The 21,818-nt window shown below is 42.9% G+C and overlaps 1 long non-coding RNA gene across 2 annotated transcripts in view; it reads left to right on the top strand.

Annotated features, from left to right (window-relative positions):
• LOC132992230 (uncharacterized) overlaps nt 1-21,818 on the top strand; it is a 190,881-nt gene that overhangs the window by 145,156 nt on the left and 23,907 nt on the right. The gene's annotated exons all lie outside the window — the stretch shown is intronic.

Below are 21,818 nucleotides of genomic sequence, written 5' to 3'. Positions count from 1 at the left end.
CTGACTTTTCCTCAGACTTCTTCCGACCAAAACCCTCTCAGAACTAATGGGGTGAAGGGAGGTTTCCACTTCCCAACTCCGGTGATGTCCTGGCTCTTGCTGCCCATCGGTCAACCATACATGGTTGAGTTGTGGGGAGCCAAGAGGGGCCACCTGGTCTGGTAGGTAGTATCGACTTTGTCACTACATGGAGCTTGCATGTACAGAGCCTGGGTCTTTTGAAGGTGGTGACACTGTTTTGGTTGCCGTGGCGACTAATGGCCATGAGGCAGGTGATGTAACTCATCAGTAGGATATCTGGACTATCTTCACTGAACACTTGTTCAAGTGTGTCAAGACATCACACAGACACCTCTCAGAGACGCCCAAACACAGACGCAGACTTATAATCGAGTCGTTTTCATCTTTTTTTTAAATAAAAGACGTTTGTCTGTCTCACTTTTGTCAGCATCCTCGACTTTATTTCTGTTGTTACGGAGAAATGAAATTTGAGGTTTGGTTCTCAAATGAACTCGAGAAGTCATTTTAAATCCATCATCGTCAATGACTGTAATTAAGCCGTCCACCGCTGATGTTATAATTCCACATTAAAACGTCCAATACAATTAGTGCAAAGTGACATAAGAGCGAAATAAGACGCAGAAGACTGAACAGAAAAGCTGCTTATCACAGTTTCTTTAGAAAGAGAAAAAGTCTTCCTGCTCAGACTATGACCTGGAGTCTTTTCGAGTCACCACAGCAGTTTATAAACTCCTACTCTAAATACGACAGGCGGGGAAAAGGAGTTTGTTAGAGATGCAGGAAACACGTTCCTCCTCTCAGTAAACAGAGACACAATCTGTGGAGTGTAAATCACAACGCTGTGTGAAAACTGTCACAGTCGATGAAGCTCACAAACAAACAGAGAGCTGCCAACAAAGAACCCTCTGTGGTGATTTTACACATCATGTGACAGTGATAAACAAATATTTCACTGCTCACGGCACTGTCTGCGATCTGCTCCCCCTGAGCGGTGCATTATGGGAAAAAGTCAACACTAAATATTTAAACATATCTCACTTTTCTTCTAATATATGCTCATATTGAAAAGTGATGACTTGTCTTTGGATGTCCAAGTTCTGGCTGATCAACATCAAATTATATTTAAAGGAGCAGTATGAAACTCTGACACCTAGTGTTTAAAACGGGTACTGCAGTCCAAATAAAAACATTGTAGAGAGCTGTCCGTCCCCCCCCCCCCCCCCCCCCCCTCCTCTCTAGAGTCCATGCTCACACAGGTCACCACGTGGTGGACACTGAAGCTTCAGTGTTTATCCAGCTCTGCATCAGTCTGTAAACCTTTCTGTGTTCTAACCTCTCTCCATTTTTCAAAAGCATCTCCAATATTGATCCTAGTTTGAGCACGTTTCTGCTCGTGGAGCTTATTAGAAACATGCAGAGGCTTTTTAGGTCGGGTACAATCACTTCTATCTGAACCACTTCTCTTGCCCGCTTCCATCGCTGCAACACCTGTTGGTTTGACCTGATAACTGCTCTCATATCTGGCAAACCGAGGGCCGTCCAAAAGGAAACTGAGCACAACATGTCCTAACAGCACACGAGATACAAGCTTTCAGCATGTTTCTATCCTCATCGCTCATTCAGGTCATTCTTTCATTTGATTCCCCCGTGTCTATGCTTCTGATATGATGCCAGTGACAGCACATGTATGATTAATATTCATTGTTGAAGCTGTGTGGACATGTATTCATATTACTCACTGTACGTTCATTCATATTAATGCAGAAACTTCAAACGTATATAAATCATTGACTTTGATATTATCTCAAAGTGAACTCATTTTATTCTTTAGACCAACGCTGCTGCTCGTCACCTCCTGAATGTTGTTTAGGATAACTGCAACTTATTGTAAAATTCTTGATTGGTCAGTATCATACGAGGTCAGCTAACGATAAGTTACAGGCAGTGACCACAAGCGGACTCTCAAGCCCGGCGTACATAACGATTGGATAAAAGTTGAAGCTGAATGTCAGATTACTCTGTACGGTTTATGTGCTCACACTGGACGACTGTCGAGCACTAGCATTAGGTGCGATGGCAGCAGCCACTGACTGGAGCCACAGCCCCAACTAGCGGCAGTTGGCTAATGGTGCACAACATTTGACTGGCTTTGGTGCGCTTGACAAAGTGTGCCGTAAACAGCAAATCAAACCAAAGGAAAAATGCACCAATGTTGCAACTTCACCCCTGACTCGAGTCCAATCGGACTTCATCTGTGAAAGAGACCTGAATCAGGCTGAAAGGGGACAGTGTACACCCGGCTTAAAAGACACCTTGAACCTCCTCAAGAACCCTTCCTGAAAGAGTACTAGAAGCTCTAAAACTCTGATTGCAGTGAGCACTAAAAGTCTTCTCTCCAATGGCAAACCTCTAAAGAGCCCTCGAGAACCTTCTGAAGGACAACGAGAACCGTCGGTGCAGTGCAGGAGATACGCAGGTATACGGAGTAAACTCACTTATTTTTCAGTCTCCATTTGGCTTACCCACTTCTTCATCCTCTCTGTTTAACACCATAGACTGATTGACGATATTTAGTTGTACGCTGCAGTTTCTCTCCTACACAGGAGAAGGGACGACCCTCCCCACTCTGTCTCTAATAAACACTAACTAGTCTTACATTTCTTGCAAAAGTGCTGTCAATAAGCTCAGCCGCCATCACGTCTTTGTGCGTTCATATTGACTCTGTGACTGCGTAATATTTGTGTCCCAGGTTAGGTGTTCCAAAAGCACGCTCCACACGCTCAGACATGCACACACACACACACACACACACACACAGCGCTGGGCCCATCCGCTGGCCCAGCTGATCCTGTCTCTCCTCTGTAACGCCTCTGAAGACGCTATTCACGTCATCCCCACATTACGCCTCTGCGACATTCAGAGTGAGGGCCGTAAATATGGCCGCTTGAAATGACAGTCTGAACAGGGCGGCTGTTTATCCTTTACTGTACAGGTCACTTTAAAAAAATAAAAAATAAATGTGGCGCATACCCACTTCTTTATGCACCACTGACGAAGACCAACCAACCTGATCAGACCCCTTAAGTTCAGTTTCAGTCAGAGTATCAGGAGAAACCTTTAAGTCTATTTAACACATTTCATAGAATTCATGTACACGTCTGTTGGACATTTAAACACACTCATTTAAAAAAAAAAACGACCTCATATGGTCCCTTCATTCATGGTGACTCTCACTTTGGTTCTTTTGTAACTCTTTATGGTTCCACCAGCTGCATGTAGTGCGCCGTTATAAGCACATATGTGATCTTTTGATTCCTTTCAAGCATCATCGGGTTATTTTGAAAAGGTCCAAAATGGGTTAAATAAGCGCTCTGACTCTCTTGCCACGAGGGAGCTAAATTAGTTTCTTGCGCTTTGTGAACATTTCATGTGTAGCAAAGAGAAACCGGAGAGTGAAAGGGCAACGCCTGCAGAGCAGAGGCTTCACTTCAGCTGACAGCGAGGTAAAAGGTTTGTGATATAGCCAGGAGCCAGAGCCAGCTGGGCCGCAGAACGTGATGAATGGTCGCTTCAAATGCAGCCCCAAATAACCAGGAAGCATCATTATTAAGACGCTTATTTTAGCCTGTTTAAAAAAAAAAGGAATGAAAATAATGTTTTAAATTTTCAATTAGAGAGTTTGAAGACAGCAGAGTCCCACGAGTCAGGTAGTTAGTCTGATAAATTTCTGCTTTTCTGCGCTGAATGAACCTCAGACCTTCAGGCTCTGTGTGTGCAGATCAGGTTTAACCCTTTAGGATCTGACAGACGCTGAATAACGCAGGTGTGACAATGCTTTTTATCTGCAGTGATATGGAAGGTATTCCTGAACCAAAACAGGAATCTAAACTTGATTTACAATACGGAAATCATCACTGAAATCTGCTAAAAATGACAAAGCTGACATAAACATGAAACAGCTGTTTGCAATATTTACTCTGTTAGCATTTTAGCATGCTAATTTAAGCTAATATCAAAAGGATTTTTATTGTCTTAAAACACACCTGTACTTATTTTTAAACCCGATTAATTGCTGAATTTCAAAAGTTAATTGGGATTAATCACATTTTTAATAGCATGTTTGAATTTCCATTATTTCACATTTAAAAAAAAAAGCTGTTAGGCTTTTATTAGGCCTCTATGACAAACATCTGTTAATAACAGACGCTGTATGACCGATATTGCTCCGTTACTTTTTACTGAATGTTTTATATTTTAGATCTGTCTTTTTTCCCGATCAGACACGGAGTGAGGAGGATGTGCGTACAAGACACGATCTGTAGACTGCAAACACTCTCTCCTCATTGAAAATTTTTTTTAAAATAACGCTGGCGCTCAGAAATAAAATGTCAGGTGGACACAGAGAGTCCTTTACTGGCTGTGTGCTTTTAATTTGAAATAAAGTAAGGCCCCTCTGGTAGAGTGAAAGTTAGGACAGGAAGTTAAGCACAGAAACAGGAAGTGGTTAGGGATCCCAAACTGAGGTCAAACAGCTCAAAGGAACCGTAACAAAGGTCAATGTGTGATGTCATAAGGTCAATGTGTGATGTCATAAGGTCAATGTGTGATGTCATGAGGTCAATGTGTGATGTCATGAGGTCAATGTGTGATGTCATAAGGTCAATGTGTGATGTCATGAGGTCAATGTGTGATGTCATAAGGTGGATATTACTTTGGACTCGTCAGCTGAGCTGTCTGAGAGTTTGTTAAAGTGAAATGAGACATTCAAAGATGCAGCAGTGTCCTTCTTTTACATCACTGAGACTACAGGGAGACACTGAGGACGACTATCTACGGAGAGCCTGAAGGGACAAAATAACATGAAGTTAATCGTGATTTAAAACATTTTAGCATTATTTTCAGATCTTGATGATCGTGAATAATGCTGACCTACAAAAATCAACTCAAAAATTCAGTCTGAACTCAAACCTAATCATGCAGAGACAAAGGAGTGACTCATCAGGTGACTCATCATCGTCCCCTCAAACATAACATTTTTAATTTAAATATAAAATAAAACTTGAGTGAAAATCCTCAATTTAAAAAAAAAAAACATCCTGTGTGAGGTGTGAAGGTTTGAGGGAGGATGAGACAGAAACAGATTCAGGGGGAATAACTGATGGCACACAGGAAGTGACATCACTCGTCACTTTTGGTGAAAATCTAAAAACATCATTGAAGCGTAGAGCAGGCGGAAACCTCTTTAGATTTATACTTAAAAAGCCAACACTAGAGTTCTGTAAATGGTCTTTTCTTATTCCGCAAAGGATGAAGGACGACTAGCTCCACCTGCTGTTTTCTCATTAGCATTACACCGTGTCATAACAGCACGCAAGCGTTGGATATTGCATCACATTATGTCGAATCGCTCACAACGCTCGCTGTTCACACTTCATCTGTCTAATATTTAAGTCTTTGCTCTGTGAATTTCAGTTTCTTCTTGTAAACAATATAACGTGTGGTGCTTTTATTTTGAAGGTGGTCAAACTGAAGTGTGGAGGTTTGTTCTGGCGAGCTGATGATTCATATCCCAACACTCAGAGGCTTGTCAATAAACGGCTCGCTGTGAGTTTTTCTCCTGTGTTGTTGACACAGGTCAAAGGTCAACATTTCAATCATGGACGTGGATATTATTAATTAGCTGAGGGGACACCTAGCAGACAGCTAGCAGCTACAAACTGTCACTCAAAGAGACCACTCCCCCTAACTCTACATCCCTTTAAGCCTTAATATAATGTAAACAGGTGAGTTGTATAAACATTCAGCCCGTACAGTTGAAGAGAGAAATGAGCTCTAGAGACTCAAACTGTTTTTATACCAGGATGTAAACATGTTTATTTTAACATGGAGCTCTATGGAGACTGACTCACTGCAGGAGACAGACTCTAGTGGACACTCAGTTTGTTTTGAACCCTGGAGGTTGCTGCTTTATCCACTGGAAAATAAACAATCACTGCCACATTTACTGTGGTTAAACTAGTTATAATCTTGCCTTCATATTTAGCAGCATTTTCTCCCCAACCAGCAAACAACTGTCTGCATGATCCAAAGCTACCATGGCTGAATACAAAACACTTGAAATGGAAAGAAGTTAATAATGCAGCTGAGATCTGGAATTACTGCAATTTTCCTCAGTGAGGACGGGAATATGATTCACTGACCAGATGAGAGGAAGTAATAATAGTTATTTAAACGGCCGTGACGCTTTGAGTAAACCTGACCTTTGTGTTTCACTGGGAGATTAATTGAATCTGTTTCATGTCCTTTAGCAGACGTTAGTGTGCTGCAGCTCACTGAGGAAGCATCTGCGTTGTCTGTAAAAAGCCACTTGTTTCACACTCTTCGTGGTTCACATGAACTTAATGTGCGCAGCGTGGAGGATGTTTCCTCTCTGGCTCAGGCCCAGTGGAGCCATCTTCAGCTTCCCACCTTCACTCTGATGCTGCTGAGAGCTGGCAGAGCGCCCGCCGCCTGGCCGTGCACAAGCTCACAGTATACGGAGCCAACGTCCACGTTTCAGAGGGAGCTCTCACTGTTATGTCTCAGTTCATTTCCTTGTTAAAGCACTTTGCTGTCGGGCTTTTCACAGCAGATGTTTTGACATGGCAGAGTACGATAAACATAAGTGAAGATTGAGTTTTATTTAATGCAGGTTGCAAAGGGTCCATATCTCATGCATGTTGGCTCATGTCATGGCTTTAACTCAAATAAAGCTAAAACTAACCAACACAGAGAGAGTTTCTACATAGAGATGTTTAAAAACACAGACGTGTTTTGTCTCTGCAGCCACATCTGTGCTGAAACTAAAAATAAAGTTAATATATATTTTATGGAAGGTGCGATACTTGAATAATAGTAGCAAAAGTAAACACGTTTTACAATAGCCACCCAGTGGATCATGAAGGAACTGCAGGCAGGCCATGGGAGGTTGGACTGAATAAATTAAACTCCATACTTTTTGTTTTTACCCAATTTAGTCTTTGCACTTATTTTGATGCTTTACAAACTGTTAAACACAGAGTCAGCCGCTTGTTCCTTCAAAATAAAATACAGACTTCTCCTAAAGTGAAGCTGCTCCATAGTCCCTTCTGGGCCTCCGTACATGTGTGGTGAACTGTGTGGTTGACTCGGGACGTTTCTGGGCGGGGAGCTGGTGTGTTTCCTCCAGCCAATGACAGCGCAGCAGGTGAGTTTAGGAGTGGATACAATTCAGTGATTGGACGTGATTCAAACCGTTGAATATGACGAACGTGGACGTAGCAGCAAAGAAGATAAAATATAATCACAGTGAGGAGAAACACCAAGCAGATAAAGCTCGTTCTAAAACGAGGGTGAACCTTGTGTTGGTACTCACCGGCTTTTGGCCTCCAAATGAACGGCTTGGGATGAAGAGCGACGCAAAGTTGGTCTGCTTCCTGTTGGACACCAGGTGCCAAACATCGGCGTTAGCTTGTGCTAGCTTGCTAAATTATTGGCTTTTCCATTACAACAAATGTAATATTCTCAGGCAGCCTGCAGTAAACGTACACAAAAAAGTGTTGATCAGTGAAATGTCGTCACAGTCTCTGAGTAACGTGTCTCTGAAGGACGTTTCTGTCAGCTGTTTGTGAGAAGCTCACCTCAAAAACATTGGCAACATTTTGGTACTGAAGGTGTCTCTCTCTGTGTGTGTATGTGTGTGTGTGTGTGTGTGAGTGTGTGTGTGTGTGTGTGTGTGTGTGTGTGTGTGTGTGTGTGTGTGTGTGTGTGTGTGTGTGTGTGTTTTAGTGTGTGGGCGGCTCTCAGGGAGAGAGAAAAGTTCAGCTCCCGGCGGTTCTGCCTTCAGGCCTCCCCGCTAAACATCGACTTCAGAGTTTTAAAAACTGAAAAATAGAAATTAAGAAAAAAAATCAGAGTTTGGTTTTGACTTTTTTTTAATCTGTCACTCTCTGTTTTGTTTCTGCTTTTATGTGTTATAAAGTCATTTAAAGTTCCAATCAGTGAGATGTGTAGTGAGTGAGATGATAAAGTGATCTTACTATATGATCAGACATTAAGGAAACATGTTGAAGTGCTGGCTTCTCTGACAACAATGCAGCAGCCAGTATGTCCTCCTTCTAACTTTAGATTCTGGTCCTGAATGCTCTGGATTTGTTTGGACCAGAGAAGGTAGACGGTTTTAAGACACCCCCACACGGCCGTTTTGGACGCCCCTCGGTTTGTCAGATATGAGAGCAGTTATCAGGTCAACAGGTGTTGCAGCGATGGAAGCGGGCAAGAGAAGTGGTTCAGATAGAAGTGATTGTACCCGACCTAAAAAGCCTCTGCATGTTTCTAATAAGCTCCACGAGCAGAAACGTGCTCAAACTAGGATCAATATTGGAGATGCTTTTGAAAAATGGAGAGAGGTTAGAGCACAGAAAGGTTTACAGACCGATGCAGAGCTGGATAAACACTGAAGCTTCAGTGTTCACCACATGGTGACCTGTGTGAGCATCGACTGTAGAGAGGAGGGGGCGGGGGGGAGACAGCTCTCTACAATGTTTAGAATTTGGACTGCAGTACCAATTTTAAACACTAGGTGTCAGAGTTACATAATGCTCCTTTAAATTACAGATAAACTTCATTTTATTTTCTGGTGGGTGTATTCTCTTCTCGGTTGTTTGTACTGTGGCGTCGATCATTGTGGGTCCAGTTTCCTCAATGATATCGATTATTCAAGCAGATTTATGGACAGTATTCTTTCTTTTAAATGAGAATCGGAGCCAGACGTAAAGTTTTACTTGCTGAAATTGTATTTTTCACAGATTGAAAATAACCGTAACTCTACCGTAACCGTAACCGTCCTAGAAAAAATTTCCTCCCATCTGGCAAATCTTTTTATTTTTCTCCATAAAAGAGAAAAATCAATCTTAGGAAGATTATACTTGTAAAGTATTTTCTGATCCTTTGTTCTTCAGTTAAAAACACAATGGAGGAAAACAGATTATCTTATCAAATTCATAGAAAAACATCAGAGAAGATTTTACTGCCACATCAACACTGAGTGCTGATTAAATTAACATGTTTTTATTCAAGTTAGGACTTAAAAACTTCTTCAGTTTTGGGTTGTTTGTAACTTCACTCTAATAATGACACAAACACGAACATGAGCGTCTTTTGGAGCCCGTTAAACGTCTGATTTTAGACTCTTTCCAAAGCGGCACACAGGTGAGTAAACATCCAGGAATAAAAATGACATTCTGGATGGAAAGAAGCCCAGCAGCTTCAAAAAAGTGTTTCCATCCAGGTACTGACACCAGGAGATGTGTCATCGCAGAGAGAGAGGGAGAGGGAGAGAGAGTGAGGAAGAGAGAGAGAGAGTGAGGGAGGGAGAGAGAGGGAGAAAGAGAGGGAGAGGGAGAAAGAGAGGGAGAGAGGGAGAAGGAGAGAGAGAGATAGAGAGAGAGACGTCTCCTGGCTAACCTGATGAGAAATAAACGTGGTGTAATATTTTTAAGGTCATCTCACAAGTTAAATATGTTTAAAGTGTTTTACAGCTCTCTACAATGTTTAGAATTTAGACTGCAGTACCCATTTTAAACACTAGGTCAGGGTTACATACTGCTCCTTTAATGTTTACACACAATATGAAATGTAGGTAAACATTCTTGAAGTTCCCTCGTTGCGCTGATTGTTTGTTGTGTGTAATATAAAGACGTTCAGTCTGAGAGTTTCTCCTGATGTTGACGGATCCACTTAGTCAAAATAAAGACTTGTAAACTTTGACGTCTCCTCCCCCGACCGCAGTCAGTGAACACAGCGGGGCCGCTCTCAGTCTGGGCGCTTTCCTGGCGGTCCAACAGTAAAGCTGTCACATGCAGCAGGCTGACGAGCCGACGGGCTGCGGGGCTGTGTGTGTACTGAACAACGCTCCGAACAGAGAAATGACCATCACAGCTCGGCTTCACCAAAACAAATTACAGAGAGCTCGCGGTGATGTGCATGGCCGCCAACGTTTTCTGCCATTTCTCCGACGCTGTCACATTCTGATCTGACAGCTGCACAACAATGCCTTACATCACCCGTCTCACACACACACACACACACACACACCAGCTTTGTTCGGTGTGTGTGTGTGTGTGTGTGTGTGTGTGTGTGTGTGTGTGTGTGTGTGTGTGTGTGTGAGTGTGTGTGTGTGTGTGTGTGGTAAATGCAGGGTTTATTTCCAGATTCATGAGTCGTCCCAGTATATAAAGAGAGGGGGGAATGACATACGGGAAAGGATCCACAGGTTGGATTTGAACCTTTAAAAAATAGCTTCAGTGTGTTTTGATCATTAAAGTAATTTAATCTATGGGCATGTTTTTTTATGATGGCCGTCAGTGTTCAGCTCTGAACAGGCGCTGTGGAGCGTTTGGTGTGCGGGGGGCTCAGGAGGTAGAGTGGGTCGTCCATTGATTGGAAAATCAGAGGTTCAATCCCCGGTCCTCCAGTCTGCATGTTTGAGTGTCCTTGGACGAGAAACTGAACCCCAAATTGCTCCTGAAGCCTGTCCCATCAGTGCGTGAGAGAGCGTGTGTGAGTGTGCATTAGATTAGATCCTGATGAGCCGGTTGGCAGCCTCGGCCGTCGGAGTGGGCGAGCGTGAAAAGGCGTAAATGACATGTAGAGTAAAGTGCTCTGAGTGGTCAGAGAGGTGCGACATGTTTTTTTTACGCCCTGGTTACGATCTTTCAGCGCTAGCAGACCAGAAGAGCCACCCGCCCACCGAGACGGAAACCCAAAATGTTCCAATCGAGGGGGACGGAGGAGAGCAGGCTGTCAAAGAGGGAAGGAGACGTGATGATGTATTCTCTGACACACGGCCGTGTTGTCGCACTCGTCTCGTCGCTGTGATTAAAAGTGGATCAGGGTGAGAGGACTGAAAATAAAAAAGCAAAGCGAGACGATAAAACCCTCGATTTATTCTAGACACCACGAAAGGGCCGACAACGGGAATCAATCAATCAATCAATTTCTATTTGTATAGCGTCAACTCATAACAAGTGTTATCTCGAGACACTCTCGAGCAGGTAAAAGACTTTACTTATTGCTATATTACAAAGATCCGGCCTATCCATCATGAGCACTTTAGCAAAGCAGCAAAAGTTACAGTGGTAAGAAAAAACTGCCTTATTAAAAGGCAGAAATCTTCGGCCAGATCCCCGGCTCATGACGAAACAGCGTTCACAGGCCTAGACTGCGCCGGGCTTGGAAAGGGTGTGTGGGGAACGTTCAGAAAGCATTTGCCTCTGACATCACGCTGAAGGATGTTAAATGCTGATCACGTTCGGCGCTCTGTCTCTAAAACATGGCTACATCTCCTCGTCTGTTTCTGGACCGATCTGAAGCCACGTGCACTGCTGAGCGGCTCGTTGGCGTCCCTCACTGCAGTTAATAGATCATCAACGCCTCACTGGCGGCCATGATGGACTCTCGACACCTGCGCTCGTCCGTCCCTCACCTGCAGATGATGCTAACGCTAAGTGTAAACGGACAATTAGCTGCTGTGTAGTCTTTGCGATAAACACCCGAGTATGACCTCCCCCTCTTCAGAGGTAATGTTTGGAAATATCACAGAAGTTGTTTTCACATAAGGACCAAACTATGAAATACTTTAAGATGAATATAAAACCCTGAATAACAGAGTGAGACGGTTGTTATGGATTTGTGCTTCCAGGAGCCGTGGCTGTGCTTCACATGGAGCATCGGCTGCAGGAGCCAATCATGCACAGTGACATCCCCGGGTTGATGATTATTCTCCTCTGGCTGTTGGAAATAATGTGGTTAGCAGTGTCCGGTCACGCCGTAGTTTCTGTCCCAGCCAGGAGGCAAATGTAGCATCCTGCTCCGGATTGAACCACTCATCCAGAATCTCTGAAGGTGTGTCTATTCCTGCAGGATTTGCTGGACTCCGAGTTTGTCCACAATCACTTTTCAGCTTCCTGCCGTCTCTGCTGCCATGAGGATCCTGGAAGGAGGCGGCTGATTGGAGCGCCAGCCCGTGATGGACGCCCTGAATGTCTGCTTTATCGTCTGTTTCCATCTTTATTCATTCAGATGGCTAACACAAAGGCGGCTCTACAATCTGCTCAACATGCCACTACTTTAGGAAGAAGAAGAAAAAATCACCTTTGTGAAGTTCACAAGGTTTCTCTGCAGCAGCTTGGATGTCGATGCATACATGACTTATTGATTTTATTCTAGTATTGTGTTGGGCTTAAACAATCTGCCCGGACCTGAACAAACAAACAAGACACCATTATTAAAAAGGACATATTTTACCCCTTGTCCACCTTTTCAAACAGTCCCCTGTGGTCTAAATGAAACATCTGTGCTGTGTTTTGGTCAAAATATAACATGAATCAAGCACCAGGGGAGGTAGGGAGATAAACCAGCTCTCTCAGAATGCTCCGTTTTGGTGTGTGTGTCTCTTTAAATGTAACGAGCCCCCCCTGAGTTTTCCCCGTAGACATCACTCCTCTGTAGAGAGAATAAAAATGGCAGACCTGTGGAAAAGTTTCGTCCTAGGCTGGGGGTGGAGTCCATGGGTGGAGATATCAGGGGAGGGGAGGGGATTATTTTTTAACAGAATCCCACTGTGACATCACAAGGAGAGCACATTTGAAACAGAGCATTTTTCTCTGTGTTGTAAGACTTGTGCAGACCACAAACAAAGGACTGGATGGGTTTATTTCACATGTTGTGGGTCGATAGACACTCAAAATATATGTTCAAAAACACTGTAGAAGTGGATTTTTTATAACATGTCCCCTTTAATACATAGTAAGCAAAGACCAGAAGAAGCCTCTTAATAATAGTTATATAAACCATCCTGAGGTCTCTCCAGGCTTTAGAGACAACTGCTGCTCTCACCTGAGTGACCGAACATCTCCTTCATTCGTTTGCTTTAACTTCAGATTCAGTGACGTGTTTGTGCTTGATTTGGAAGACCATTCTCACATCGCTGTCGGTCACCACTCGTATTATAGGTATTATAGGTCTACTAATGGAGAATAATGTCTGATAAAAAGTTGAAAATGGCGCTGGCGTTGTCAGCCCTTGGTCTTTTAGTGGAAAAAGAAAAGGAGAGGCGGAGGAGACAAATAAGGAGAAATCGCACTAATGGGTGAAAGCATGGATACTACAGAGACATGCTCAAGGGGCTTTCCTGAACCTGTGAGGAGAGCTGGAGAAAAATGAAACCTCTGAACAGCCAATCAGAGAGATCCCTCTCCCCAGCCGCCGATGGGGGCCGATGGGGGCCGATGGGTAGCGATGGGTAGCGATGGAGCCGGACACACCGCTCGAACCAGACTCCAGGCTTGAGAAAAGAGGGAGATGAAGGAAGGAGGATAGCAGGTTTTTATTCCTGCTCTGGCTGCTTAGTGCTGATTTTTAGTTTTAGGAAGCAATGTGTAACAGTTGTGTATTTTCTTCCTTCAAATCAGATGTGCAGCTTATAGACCTCACAGAATTTACTTTACAGGCAAGTTCACTGTTGTAATGACGAAAGGACACCATGAGTCCTCTCAAACGTCCAGTAAGGTGTCGTAAAAGTCGTGCATAGCTATTTAAACTTCTGATGCTTTAATAGAGAAAAGGAACCAAACATGAGTGAAGCCTGGGCCTCACTCCCCACAAACATCCTCACACCAACGTCCTTCAGAGTGACCTTCAGAGTCCTCTGAGCGGTGCAGGAAGTGACGCCTGCAGGAAACAAAGAGTTGCAAAGTTGGTTGGATGTGTGTGTAATAAATGCGCAGCCTGTTTGTGCTCATTACCCTTCAGTCTTCTGTTGAATGGATCCTGAGCATTAAACATTCATACGTGTCCTTTACGCTGCAGCGCTGTCCGCGTTCAGAATGAGCGTCCGCCGTCGCAGCTTTGATGAACACAGGAGAAAACACTCTGCAGGACTCGAGCTCAGCCGTCTGCAGCTCCGAGTGCCGCTTGTCTCTCTAATCAGGGGGAAATACCTGCCTGTTACCATGGTAACCGGATCATTTACATAAGGCACACATCGCCTACAGGTGGATTTAGGAGACAGTTTTCAGAGGGGAGATGGATTTAAGAGTTACGATCTCACATGAAATCATTTTGTTTGCTGTCGTCTGATTTCATCGATGGAAGTGAAACAAAGACGGCGGGCTGACAGACGGCGGGCTGACAGACGGTGGACCGACGCCCTCCTGTCCAGGTGTCGCCTCCTGGTGGCTTTTTTTTTCAGCATTGACATGACAATAATCGATAGAGAAAGAAAGAAAACATTAGTCTGAGTTTCAGAGACTTTGCAAAGAAAATTAAACAAGAATACCATTTTACACTAAAGTTTGAAAAACTAATAATGCACCTTACACACACACACACACACACACACACACACACACACACACACACACACACACACGAGTTATTACGTCTTTTATTTAAAACTGCATATGGATCATATTTTACACAATCATGCAAGGGCTTATTTTCACCACCACCTGTCCTCTGGAGGCTTCTGGTTGAGACCTTAAAACTAAAAGAAGAAGAAGAAACAAAGTAGGACGAGGATGTTAAACCTGTAAAAGGAAATCTCTCTGCAGCTGAAAAACAGAAACCAGTTAGAAGAGAGAAAATCTGATTTAACAAGAGCACACTCATTTCCATTTCCTGTGTGTGAACAGTGCTGTTTTTAACTTGTCAACAGGTGAGGGAGGATGTTCGGGCTTGAATTGCCCAATTATTAAACTTTCACCACAAAACATTAATTTAGGAGCATTCGAAGAGAAAGTGTTATTTTAAATGTTATTTTGTGATTTACATATAAAAATCAAATAATGTTTCTTGTGTTTACTCTGCACAGACCTTAAGTACAGGCTTTAAGTGAACTACATGTCATCTAGTTTCCCTTCTTTTTTTAGCAGCTTTGTTATTTTAAAGGATCAATCAGTGAGATGTGTAGTGAGTGAAATGATAAAGTGACCTTACTATATGATCAGACATTAAGGAAACATGTTATGTTGAAGTGCTGGCTTCTCTGACAACAATGCAGCAGCCAGTATGTCCTCCTTCTAACTTTAGATTCTGGTCCTGAATGCTCTGGATTTGTTTGGACCAGAGAAGGTAGACGGTTTTAAGACACCCCCACACGGCTGTTTTGGACGCCCCTCGGTTTACCAGATATGAGAGCAGTTATCAGGTCAACAGGTGTTGCAGTGATGGAAGCGGGCAAGAGAAGTGGTTCAGATAGAAGTGATTGTACCCGACCTAAAAAGCCTCTGCATGTTTCTAATAAGCTCCACGAGCAGAAACGTGCTCAAACTAGGATCAATATTGGAGATGATTTTGAAAAATGGAGAGAGGTTAGAACACAGAAAGGTTTACAGACCGATGCAGAGCTGGATAAACACTGAAGCTTCAGTGTTCACCACATGGTGACCTGTGTGAGCATCGACTCTAGAGAGGGGGGGGGGGGGGGGGGGGGGGGAGACAGCTCTCTACAATGTTTTGAATTTAGACTGCAGTACCAATTTTAAACACTAGGTGTCAGAGTTACATACTGCTCCTTTAAATGAGCTCATAGTCTCCTACTTATTCAAGACGTTAAATCACCTTTTCACCACCTTTTAGAGCAGTTACCAACTAAAACTACTGAAACTATTTTTTCCCTTTAAAGAAACTGAAGTTTTTTACTATTTTAGTTTATCTGTTCTGTCCTCGTCAAACTTGTTCGGGGTCGTTTTTGTTTGTTTCAAACATTTTTTAAGTATCTGGAGAGAAGAAGAGAGAGATTACAGTTTTAAATCAGAGTAATTCACTTTATCACGTTAATTTGACTTACAGAGAGAGAGAGAGAGAGTGTGTGTGTGTGTGTGTGTGCGTGTGTGTGTGTGTGTGTGTGTGTGCGTGTGTGTGTGTGTGTGTGTGTGTGTGTGTGTGTGTGTTATCTGTACGTTGCACATTGGTTTTGTCACATTCTCCACAGTCGTGTGATGCTTGTCACTTTCACTCTGTGACGAATAAAAACACATCCATGAATCCTTTTCAGGCTTTTCCTGCCTCTAAGTCCTCCTGACGAGTCTATGTGTGTATGTGTGTGTGTGTGTGTGTGTGTGTGTGTTCACATCATCACACACACATACACACTAAATATGTTTATGATAAGATGCATGCAGCAGCTCTGCAGGAATAAAAGCTGCTGATGTTTGTAACATGCAGGAGAGATTTACCTGCTGCAGACGAGGCACAATTTTTACTTCATTCGTCTTTTTTTATCACAGAGGAGAATTAAAGATGTGTTCGGGAATAGTGTGTGTGTCGCTGTGTGTGTGTGTGTGTGCGTGTGTGTGCAATGAGAGTACTTTGAAGGCTCTGCAGGCGACCACTGACTTCACGCTGGAGACGAATGAAGCACAGCAAAGCTTCCTGAGGGACGAATCAAGCAGGAATCTGCAGCTCGCATGCAGAGTTTCAGCTCATCAGTTATCTGTTCAGCTTTCACACTTCTGCTCCTTCTGTCGGCGCTCGGCGCTCGTAGTTTTCTTTTCAGAGTAAAGATGTAGAAATATTTTCATCAGGACGTGGAGGAAAGCGGTGCTGCTTTCTTTCTGTCTCTCCGAGGAGTTGTGTGTAAACAGTTTCTATGGCAACTCATTTTTTTTTTTTATTAAAGGTTTTATTCAATGACAAAATTGACCCTTTTTCAAAGCCCCTCCCACTCCAGGAAGTAATCCTTGGTCAAGCCCCGCCCTCACCAGGAAGTAATCCATTGTCGAGCCCCGCCCTCACCAGGAAGTAATCCTTTTTCAAAGCCCATCCCACTCCAGGAAGTAATCCTTGGTCAAGCCCCGCCCTCACCAGGAAGTAATCCATTGTCGAGCCCCGCCCTCACCAGGAAGTAATCCTTTGTCAAGCCCCGCCCTCTCCAGGAAGTAATCCTTTGTCAAGCCCCGCCCTCACCAGGAAGTAATCCTTTGTCAAGCCCCGCCCTCACCAGGAAGTAATCCTTTGTCAAGCCCCGCCGTCCTTGGTTACTGTTACCAGGTTAAACTAAATCTCAGATTTAGGACAGAGATCAGTGTTTCCCCTAGGTTTACAGTGTTGGGGGAGTGGGGACAAGCCTACACGCCGACACGACGACACGACGACACAAACACTTGAAGGAATCTTGGTGTTCATGTGTTACTTTTACTTTTATTTTTCTATCGGAAAGGTATCCTTAAATGACTTCTTTCCCTGATTCCGACTCTATCCACTATCCTATCTCTACAATAAAGGCACAAAAAGCCCAAAAATATAATGGTAGGGGAAACACTGGAGATGTACGAGGAGAACTCTAAATCTCTACAAACTTAACATTCAAATCATTTAAAATATGATCCATATCTATTGATGTCAGCTAACGTAAGCTGTCCTCCTGCGGCTGCTCGCCGTCACACCTCTACTGACTGACCTCTGGACTCCATCGGGGACCATTTCTGGAGCCGGGGGTCTGAAACAACCTCTAAATGTCGAGGACGTGTGTATGATGCAGATAATTTCTTTGTGTTTTCTTCCTCTCTCCTCCCTCCATCAATCCTCCTCCTCTGCCTCTGTACCACAATCTCCTCGGCCTGATGGAGTCATGAGGACCCACCTGTGGCCGCAGCATCTTTAATGCCCCCCACACCCCCTCCTCCCCCCCCCCCCCCCACCCCTCATCCTCTCCTGGTGAGTCTCCCTCCTTCTCCTCTGTTCACTATCTTTGCTTTAATAACACCCTTCCTCTTCCTCTAAATGTTTGTTTTCCTCTTCTGCTTTCATCTCCTCTGTTTCCTCTGCTCTGTGTGTGTGTGTGTGTGTGTGTGTGTGTGTGTGTGTGTGTGTGTGTGTGTGTGTGTGTGTGTGTGTGTGTGTGTGTGTGTGTTTATGCACAGGTAGGAAACAGCTGACTTTCATCTCTTCATCGTTTCTGTCTCTGTCGACTCACGGCGTCCTGCAGAGAGACGCTTTTCTTTAATAAATTACTCAGCAGGTGTGTGCATGCAGGAACACCTGCAGAGAAATACACACTCACTCACACACACACACAGTGACAACAGTACAGCAGGGGATGAGTATATCCTTGGCTTTTTACCGTTGTCATCATCTAAACGCTGCAGTCAGAGGGATGCTGTAGTTGTGGAAAGTCAAGATTTTTCATTGTCACATGTTTGACTTCCATTTTTCTTTAATAATCTGAACTCTGCAAAGTGAAATAACTTTAAAGACATCTTTACTAGATATTGTTGTGCAGCAGTTGCAGCACTAGAGGCTCATATTTAAGATAGTTACAAACAAACATGAGTAAAAAATCATCAAGAAACAGAAATCACTGAGGTCCTCTAAATGGTTCCTATGTACGGTACCCGGTGTAAATCCACTTTGTTTGCATCACAATTCTGCAAAACACTCATCTGTGCTTGAGGAGAAAATGTAAAAAACATGACCATGTATGCCTCAGGTTCAGCATGCACATGGTGTTATACTGCCCCCTGCAGGACAGGAGATGTCCCGACAAGTTGTCAGCCTCAAATCAAAAGTTCTGGAAGAAGTAAATGACCTCAAACTCGATTAAAACGAACAGTTCATCATCGATAAAAAAAGACATCAGATTGTCTTCTCTGTGAACTGTGATCAGCTGTGTGTTTGAAAGATCCAGAACTTAAAGGTTAAATCGTCCCTAAAATAACAGTTCTTCTGTGTTATTTTGTTCAGTATGTACCACAGGGAAGAGTCTGTTTGTGCTGCTGATGACATGTTAAACCCAGCAGAGCTCTGTGCTCCCCTGCAGTACTTCAGGAGCATTAACAGAAGGTCAGCTGTGAAAGGGCCACTTTAGTGCGTTACAAACAGCAGGTGAGGAAAGGTTAGAGCGGCACGATGACACATTTTAACTCCCAGTGAGATCGGATGAGCGACAGTGCGGCTGTGATGACCGCACGCAGGAACATCTTTTCATGTCTATTCAAATGTTTGAATCGGCTGATGATGGTAGTTAATGTGAAATACAGAGAACAGGGTGGATTGGACGGGGCCTTGTGGTTAAATCAACTCAATGAGTCATGTATACTCACCTAAAGATCTTCTTCTTCTCTTGCAGACAGTCAGTGAAACAGTGAAAATCGGTTTCTCTCGCTCTCTCTGTGCAAAAACAACATTTGTCATCAATTTTCACAACAGAGATTTTAAACAATTGCTGCAATAGCCCCATGGAGATTCCTCCACTGTAAGTCCCTGTGTCTTTATTCAGGTTTATTCAGAGACCTCCAGTCCATTGGGTCCTACCGGTGTGTCGACTGTGGTCTTACAAGAGGCAAAAGAGTCCAACATTAGTGGAGAGTTTGTGAAGACGTTTGGTGACTCTGCTAGTCTGGCAATTAAACTGGGACTGAGGTCCAGCAGAGTCACCAAATGTCTAGTACAGCTGGGTCCCAGTCAGCTCCACCACCTGGCCCAGAGGAGGCCTAGTGACCCCTGCAGTCTGGATATGTCTGGAAAAAGAGAAATGAGATATAGATAAATGGACTAGGCCCTGCCCGCCCCTCCTCTTAAGGAAGGAAAAGGACACTCTCGCATCCTGTCCCAAATGATATCTAATAAAAGACGTAGTGAATGTCTTGTGTGAAGCACTTCGAAATGTCTTGTTGCTGAGGTGTGATAAATTAATAAATAAAGTTGCCTTAATTCTGCCCAGATAAACTGGTGTTTTCTGCCCTCCAGTGGCCACAGTGAGGAACTGCAATCAAACTTTAACACAATTACTGTAACTGCTGTCGTGAAATCATGATATTAAGACGCGAAATGAACAAAATGTTTATCTTGTGTTCTCTTTAATTTAACAAACATCTCAAATTTGATTCTGTTCATATTATATAATAATAATATATAATATTCGGATTTTTTCCTCCTGTCTAACGTCCGTTTTGTCTGATTATGTTTAATTAAACTGAAAAACGAATTAAATTAAACAGGAATTAATATTTCATCCTTAAATGTACTCCCACACTTCTTACTTTTAAAGATTAAAGGTTCTTATTTTCTGAAAGGAACTCCGTGTCAGTGTACATGTGTCATAGCAACAGATTGTCCGAGGGTCACTGAACGCACCACGGATAACCGCCCGTTACCAGTTTCCCCAAAAACCAACGAACATCTCGCGTTACTTCAGTATTTAAATCGAATATATTTTTAACAGCCCTGAACTAATAAAGAAACTAAAACTTGTTTTAAAGGAAACAAACGAACATCTCTAAATTCGCTTTGTGTTCATTTTCAAATACACTGTTTGAATGGCTTTCGCTTTTTCTCCACTTCCGGAACAAGAAACACACACGCTGCTGGGAAATAACACGTCGCCCCCTTGTGGCGGGGAGAAACGCTACAACATGGAACAAATGGAAAACAGGATGTAATCAAGCAGAAGAGACAAAAAGTTTCTGTTTTTTTTTGTTATGTATTTATTTGAATTATGATTCTTAATCAAAGGATGAAAAATCTGTCAAATTTAGTTAGAACATGAACAACTAAGAAGTAAAATACATACTTTTATATTTTTATTAATTACTGAGGGAAATTCTGTTTTACACTCTGTTATTGAGAGACATGCTTCTCACACACAAAGGCCCCAAACACACACACGTGCACAAACAGGACCTGCAGACATGAATTAGTGAAGAGATGTCAGAGTGGGGCTGCTACGCAGGGAACGCATCAGAGAAGTTGGGGGTGTGGTGCCTTGCACAATGGCACCTCTCCACCTTGCAGACCAACTTCCATAATATGGAAGTTGAGCCAACCTGAGCCTGGAGTGAGCTACTTCTGTCCTGAGTGTGATAAATATTTGATATGTGTTCAAATTATTTATTATAGATCCTATTTGTGTTTTGTTTCGCTCAAACATTGATTCACTATATCACTAAATATTACGTTTTAATAATATGAGCAAAATAATAACAAATTATACTCTGATTAGTTGTTGAAATATCTTTAATATAAAACGATTTCGTTTAGTGGAACAAAGTCGTTTGGGACAGGATGATAATAAAACATTTAGTGGAAGAGTTTCTTGGAGATATTTTGTTGATTGCTTTTTTTCTTTTGCTTTAAAGGGGAGAGGAAATATCATAAAGATTGTTCTATGTTTTTCTAATAATATAAAATATACATCTTTGTAAATACCTCTAAACCAAAGATCACGAGTAATAATAATACAATCTTTTGAAATCACAAGGTGAGATTACACGATGGAAACAGATATTATACTTTAACTATGGTGACTGCAAAATCTAATTTTGAAATGATCTCCAAAAATATGACGCCCTGAAGAGGACATGTGAGGAAAGACATTTAAAAAATAAGTTTCTGGTGCTCATGAGAATATGCACATGCAATATTTTCTCATGAGCACCAGGAAAGTATCTTGTGTGCACGCAACAAAGTTTACTTATATAGCACATTTCTGCAACAAGGCAATTCAAAGTGGTTCAGTACAGGAGCACCATAAAGTAACTTGTCCTCATGCAATACCTTCTCGTGAGCACCAAAAAGTACCTGGTGGGTACGGAGTCCCTAAGGGGACATTGGCAGGTTTCTCCTCAGCACCAGAAGCATCTTGTGCGCACCAGAAACCATCCCATTAGCACAAGAAGGTAGCCTATTGTGTGTGCACAAGATACTCTCCTGGTTCTCGTGAGAAAATGTTGCATGTTCATATTCTCATGCAGACGTTAATCTTTCTTGTGAGCACAAGA

This window comes from Labrus mixtus, chromosome 17, assembly GCF_963584025.1.
Source record: "Labrus mixtus chromosome 17, fLabMix1.1, whole genome shotgun sequence".
NCBI lineage: Eukaryota > Metazoa > Chordata > Actinopteri > Labriformes > Labridae > Labrus > Labrus mixtus.
Note: the sequence above shows the minus strand (reverse complement) of the source record. Positions and strands in the feature narration are given on the sequence as shown.